The sequence below is a fragment of the Struthio camelus genome, chromosome 9 (genome assembly GCF_040807025.1).
Source record: "Struthio camelus isolate bStrCam1 chromosome 9, bStrCam1.hap1, whole genome shotgun sequence".
Lineage (NCBI taxonomy): Eukaryota > Metazoa > Chordata > Aves > Struthioniformes > Struthionidae > Struthio > Struthio camelus.
Genome location: NC_090950.1, coordinates 19888809 through 19894889, shown reverse-complemented (window position 1 = coordinate 19894889; position 6081 = coordinate 19888809). Strand labels below are relative to the sequence as shown.

The 6081-nt window shown below is 51.3% G+C and overlaps 1 protein-coding gene across 11 annotated transcripts in view; it reads left to right on the top strand.

Annotated features, from left to right (window-relative positions):
• The first annotated feature begins 309 nt into the window (after positions 1–309).
• IL1RAP (interleukin 1 receptor accessory protein) overlaps positions 310–6081 on the top strand; it is a 55315-nt gene continuing 49543 nt past the window's right edge. For 2 of the 11 annotated variants that reach the window (XM_068953635.1, XM_068953646.1), the window contains exon 1: positions 322–404. The gene's annotated coding sequence lies outside the window, so the exon portion shown is untranslated. Of the gene's footprint in view, positions 405–507; positions 675–3066; positions 3172–6081 lie in introns of those variants that run through there. The other 9 variants (XM_068953640.1, XM_068953633.1, XM_068953642.1 and 6 more) reach the window with 9 other exon arrangements.

The following is a 6081-nucleotide window of genomic DNA, read 5'->3' as shown; positions in this document are numbered from 1 at the left end:
GGGCCGCGCCGCTTCCCCCCCGGAGGCTGGGGGGGGGGAACATGGGGGGAGGCCCTTTGCCTCCCGCTCAACAGCTGGAATAGGCCCCCCTCCGGATACGGGAGACCTCTTCGCGGCCACATCTGGGAGAAGGGAGAGCCGCCCCCGCCGCTCGCTCGCACATCTGGGCGCGGGGGGGGGGGGCGCAGCTGGCGGGCGCGCCCCTGCCCTGCACATCTGGAAAGGACCCGGAGGGGGGGAGTTAGAAAAGGAGAAATCCTCCTGATTTGCATAGCGGGCCCAGCGCGGCGGGGGAGGCGGGGGGCGGCGGGGCGGGGCGGCGCGGCGCGGGGGGAATGCGGGGGCCGAGGCGGCCCGAACAGCAGGAGCAGGAGCGCGCGCGGGACGTGGCTGCGCGCGCCCAGGTGAGCCGGGCCACGCGCGCGTGGGAGGGGAGGAGAGGGGGTGTCGCGCGCCGGTTTCCGCGGTGCGCGCGCGCGGGGCGGGCTGCGGTGCGCGCGCGGCCCCGCTGCGCGCCGCCGCCGGCCGGAGGTGCCGGGCCGCAGGGCGCCGGCGGGGCCCGGCCCGGCCCGGCCGGGAAGTTCCCCGCGCTCCCTGGGAAACTTTTGCCCGGAGAAGGCGCTTCGCCAGCGTGGCCCGCTTCGCGCCGCGCCTCGCCGCTGCCGGCAGCTGGGGTAAGGCAGAAGCCCTGTGCTCCGCCGGCCGTAACCCACGCTCGGGGGTAGTCATTAGACACGGCGGAAAGGGGGGGGGGAGGAGAAGAAGCGGCGTGCGGGGGGAGGGTTTGTTTTTTGGGGGAAAGCGTTAGAGGGGCTGTAGCGGCGCGCCACTTCGCGGGGAGGTCGGAGGTGCCTACGGCAGTTGGCTTCGGCGCCCGCGGTGGAGCCGTCCCGTCCCGGAGGGAGCAGCGTGCCGTGGGCTGCCCCCGTCCGCGGGGCGGCCCGGCGGGGTGCAGGGGCGGGGGAGGCGAGGCAGAGGCCGCGTTAGCCGGGGGGGCTTCTCCGCTAGGCACCGTCGTCCCCCGGCGGAGGACGCGCGGGCTCTGAACGCGCCTCGGAGCCAAGCTGCAGGACCGCGAGTGCGTAGCTCAGCCGCTCCTGCAGCTCCGTTACATCAAATGCAGAGCGGTTTGCTTAAATTCCCTCCTTTGGACCAGGGAGATTTGGGTATGTTCCTCCCTAGCTAGACTGCTACCGGCGCTGATGAATGCAACTTTAATTTTCAGCTGCATTTCAAATGTGTGAGCCTGTGATACCTGTCCCCTTCTGCTGTCAAATGGATCTTTGAAATGAAGGGGGGAGAGGAAGGGGGTCAGATTTAAGCTGCAGCAGCAAAATGAAGTGGAAAAGGCACATCTGAGAAAGCAGTCTGACAGTGATTAGATGCTGGCAGCAGGATGCTTTTTGCTGTGTGTTTGTTGGGATCAGTTGCCCCCTTACGCCAAGCACTTTGTGGGGGTGTCTGGATGGAGACAGGCTGGTGGGAATGCTTTCCTGAAAAGGAAGGGGAAGAAATAGACCATCAGGGCCCCAGTGCTTCAGGTGACCCTTTTCTGTACCAGTGTCACTTCCCTTGGTTACAGTGGCTGTGCCTGTTCGTCAGCCTAGGTGGGTTTCTCTGTGTGTTTGTACAGTGCCTAGCACAATGGGATCCTGATCTCAGGGCCCTAGGATGTTATTGCAAACCAGATTATAAATCCACTCTCACATGCACACTCTCTTTCCATCCTAGCATTGTGAATAGCTGGCAATAATGCTTGGGTAAAATTCTGTTTTCTTTTACAGATCTTCTTTTCTTATTAAAAGATGGCCTTTGTTCCATGTTTTTAGTGTTGTTGTCCTAGGAAGGGCTTTTTAGTTCTGAACTTGGGAGATTGCAGCGAGCTCCTTATCTGTTTTACAAAATATTTGCAATTTAATTAAAAAAATAGTATTTTTATGACATTCTGATTTTAACTCTGGTCCCTCTTGGGTAAGCAGAACTGTCACTGAACTTACACTTCCATACACAGAGGATCACAGGATATTATTTATTAGCTGTGTTGTAGAGAGTCCTTATCTCATAACGTAGAGGGCCATTTATAACGGGTTGCTTTTGGCAGCTCCGGAAGATTTACTTGTTGTATTGTGTACCTTGCAGGAAATGTCTTTCCTCTTTGCAAGGGGAGAGCATCACTCCAACCCAAAAGCTCTGTGGTGAGAGGGCTCAGTGCTGGAGGCAGTCCTGCTTTTCTGCCTCTGTATCCTACCTGGGTCTGGTGAGCAGGGAAGGGCAAGCTGAAAAGGTTAATCTTTAAGACTCGGAAGCTCTCCTTACTTGGAAATAGATATAGAGTTGTTCCTGCTGGTGGGAATACCTTCTCTGTAGGAGCCTTTGCTCCATTCCTGGAAGGATAAGGAGGTAGGATAATGGGGGACTCGGAGAGTAAAGCCATGAGGAGGGACTTGGGGTGGTGGAAGCTTGCAGGGCATCAAAACGATCTGGAGACATGGAACCGGGAAGGTGGGAGCTGCTGCACGGAGATGAAGCAGGGAGCTATGGGATGAGAGGTTAAATTGCTGAAGCAATGCCTCTGTGCAAGGCAGAGAGCAGATTTACACGCATGCTGCCCTGTGACCTCCTTCCCTTGTCTCTGGACGTAGATTGAGTTCAAAGCGTTGACATACTGCATAGGATGAGCTGTGCATGCTTGGGTCTGCCCATGCCCAGTCCCTCCAAAGTCCATGAGGGAAAGCTTGCACCCATGCTGAGGGGCTGTACAGCTCCGGGGTCTCACCGGCCAGACCTTTGGGGCTCTGCACAGGTATTCTTCATCTGAGCGTTTGCTAGTGTGCAAAGTGGGTGGGTGCTGCACAAGGCTGGACTTGAACAGGCTCGTATCCAGGGTCACGCATCAGGGTAGCCTGACCTTCAGGTGCCTAGAAAGAACTACGGGTCAGAGAGACTTTAGGGGTTGGGACAGCAGTGTGGTGGGAGGTCGGATGGTGCCTGGAAAAGTGGAGGGATGCGGAATGCCTCCTTGCTGGCCCTGGTGCTGTAATTTTATCCTCTGAAATATTCATACAGGAAGGAGAAAGGAGAGAAAGCTTGTCCCAGCTTTATTCCTACAAGACCTGCATGTGCCAGATGCCAGCATTAGGGGAAAAGCACTTCGCTCCTTCAGATTAAGAGGCAAGAACATGTTCTTTTATTCCTTCTTCTCTTTTATTGTTATGTTCTGGAGTTTTATGTTGGTTGTTTTGGCAAGCAGATAACTTCCTTTCCTCCTCCCCATCTCTCTCAGGTTCCACAAAACTGCTGTCAAACGTCTTCCCATTTTAGCAAGACTCTGGGTTGCAAAAACTTGCCATGGAGACCCTAGCAACTGGCAGTGTGGGAGAGAAGGTGTCCTAGCTTGACTCCCAGGGCACAGATTGCAGTAGCAATCTGGTGGACAGCTAGGTGGACAGCTAGGAAGATTATAACCAGCATGTGAAGGCGTTCAGATATCTGTTGGTAGCTTCAGCTGTGCTGTCCAGTCTTGCTTTTTATCATACAGTGACAGGGGATACTTTGGGAATAAAAATAGATGTATGGAAAAGCCTATATAAGTAGAAATCTGTGAACAGTGTCATGTTATATGGGAACTGAAACACTTTCCACAGTGGAGCTCACAGTTCAGACACTGCCCGCTCTCCTCCTTCCTCCCCTGCCTGTCTCCTGCCACAGCTCATGGATTTCGCTGCCTCTGTAAACAGAGCCTGGAGCTGGGTCCTCTGTGCTGCCTGGCTGAGGCAGCCCCTCCAGCTGTGCAAGGTGGGCCAGACACAGGGGCAGAAGGCGAGCAAAGTTGCCCAGGGGTGACCTGCTGCCGCCCACCAGCTCTGGAGTCTGTCTGCCTGCAGCTCCGCGGCCGAGGTGCCGGCGGGTTTCTTTCCCCCCGCAGTTTGTAACCGCTTTGTTCTGAGCTGCTGCCGTCAGCAGAAGGTACGGCCATGATTTGGTCGCTGCTAAACTGGAACAAAACAGCTTCTTATTTTGGGTGCTATTTAGGATTTCTTTTCCCCCTCAGTGTTTTTGCAAAGCGGAAGGCTAATCTCACAATTCTCAGTCATAGTTTAGAAATAGCATGGTAAAAGACTGATAATTAGTTTGACATGAAACTCTTTGGACAGTTTTGTTGTGTGACTGAAAGGCAAAGAGACAACATGGATCACACACTCGTGTAAATACTTTAGAAGCCTCTTCGGCTTTACTAAGCTGAGGTGTTATCAGAGCAGGAAAAAGTTTTTAATACCTCTCTGTCTCTTTAACAGAAAAGCTGCAGTATGTTTCTTTTGCAGTTTTGCTTAATCCCTTGCATTACCGAAATAAAACATTTTCTCTCTTAGGCCTGATCCTGTCCGCTCATAGGGACGTGATATTTTCATGATATTCAGAGGGACTATTCTTTCTTATACATTCAATCATTTTGTATGTAAAATCTTGAAAACTGTGACCTAAATGTTTACCCTTAGTGCTGACAGGATGGTGTGGAACTGTGTTTAACTATATATTTATAACAATTATGTTGCTTGGTGAGAAAGACATGACATTTTCTTCTCAGAGGGAATTTTTACCTCTTTCTGCCTTTTTCTGCCTGTTATTTCTGCTTGTGGTTGTTTTTCTTTATCATCATACCTTTGTCCTGTATGTAAATAACGAGCTAATTACAGTTAATCTCAGTGCAATGGAACTAGATTTTTAGAGAGTGAAAAACAATTCCCATCTGTTAGATCTGCAGTAGCGTTTTGGGGAATTGCCTTCTACTCGGAAGGAAGCCAAAACTTCTCTTGCTCGATTTAAAGTTTTCCTTGCAATATTTAAACTGGGTTTTTAATCATTTAGAAAACAAACAGAGATAAAAATAGCTTTTCAGATTATATTTGGCTGGGTTCTTAACATGCTGGTTAATAAACCTGAACAGCTCCATCATATTCCTGCTGAAATCAGTTGAAATCTCGCCACCAAATTCTATCAGAGCAGATCAGAGCCCTTTTTTCTGGAAGAAACATCTATTTTTCATAGTGGTATATTGCATTTCTGTGTTTCCTCTCTGCAGGGGCTCCTTTCGCCCAGCCAACCAACCCAAAGATGACTTCTTCGAAGGGAGCTGCTGCTTAAGTAGTTACTGTTTAGGACAGGCTCAGAACCCACGTTTTCAGTGGCGGATACGTGGTACATTTATCCCCATCAGCTCCAGTGACTGCTGAGCTCAGGGAGTTGAGCTATACTTCGCACTCGTATGTTATCTTTCATCTCAGCATCTCTAAGCACTTTAGAGACATTAAGGCACGCAGCTCTGGTGCGAGGTGGGAAGAGGTTATTCTAAACGTGGCTAGGGAAACAGAGGCACAGATTTCAGAAGCCTCTCCTAATGTGTTCAGTTTAGGGGATAGTCATCTGGAAGCTGTCTGGTGCCTGATTATCAGGAACTCACTACAGTCTTTCAAGCACTACAGTTGCTGCGTGGTGCCTCTGTAGGTTTCATGTAGATCAGTCAGAAACTCATATTGGTACCCTACTAGCAGACTGGTTAAAAATCTTCAGCCTTAGAGACTTAGGAGAGCATGGTAAATGGCAGAGGCAGCAGTCCAAACTTCTAGTTGTTTCTTTCCCGGATAAGCCCTCCTGCAAAAAGCAAAACTCAACAAAGATCCAAAAGTAAAACCACCTCACCTCCGTCCCACCACAGTAACATCCAGTCCTCCACCCACATAAATATAGCAATGACTTATTGATTTAAAGCTCTAGGATTTGCAGAAGATGCTTATTCTGATAGCAAGGGCTATACAAATTCACTCTAATACAAATAATTGGATTTGTTTTCTTGAGAAATAGCTGCCTCCCCCTCCCCCTTCAAGCACAAACATCTTCCAGCCCTTGTTTATAAGGGAACTGGATAGTGGGAGGAGGATGCCTGTGTTGCTGCCTAATGTGATTGTGTTGGCAAGCTCTGAAGGGCTTGTAGGGCGCCCACTTTCTTTGAATGGGTGCAGATACCCCACTGCATCCCAAACTGTGTTGCTCTAGCAAACTGTGGCAGTTATAGTTCAGCCAGCT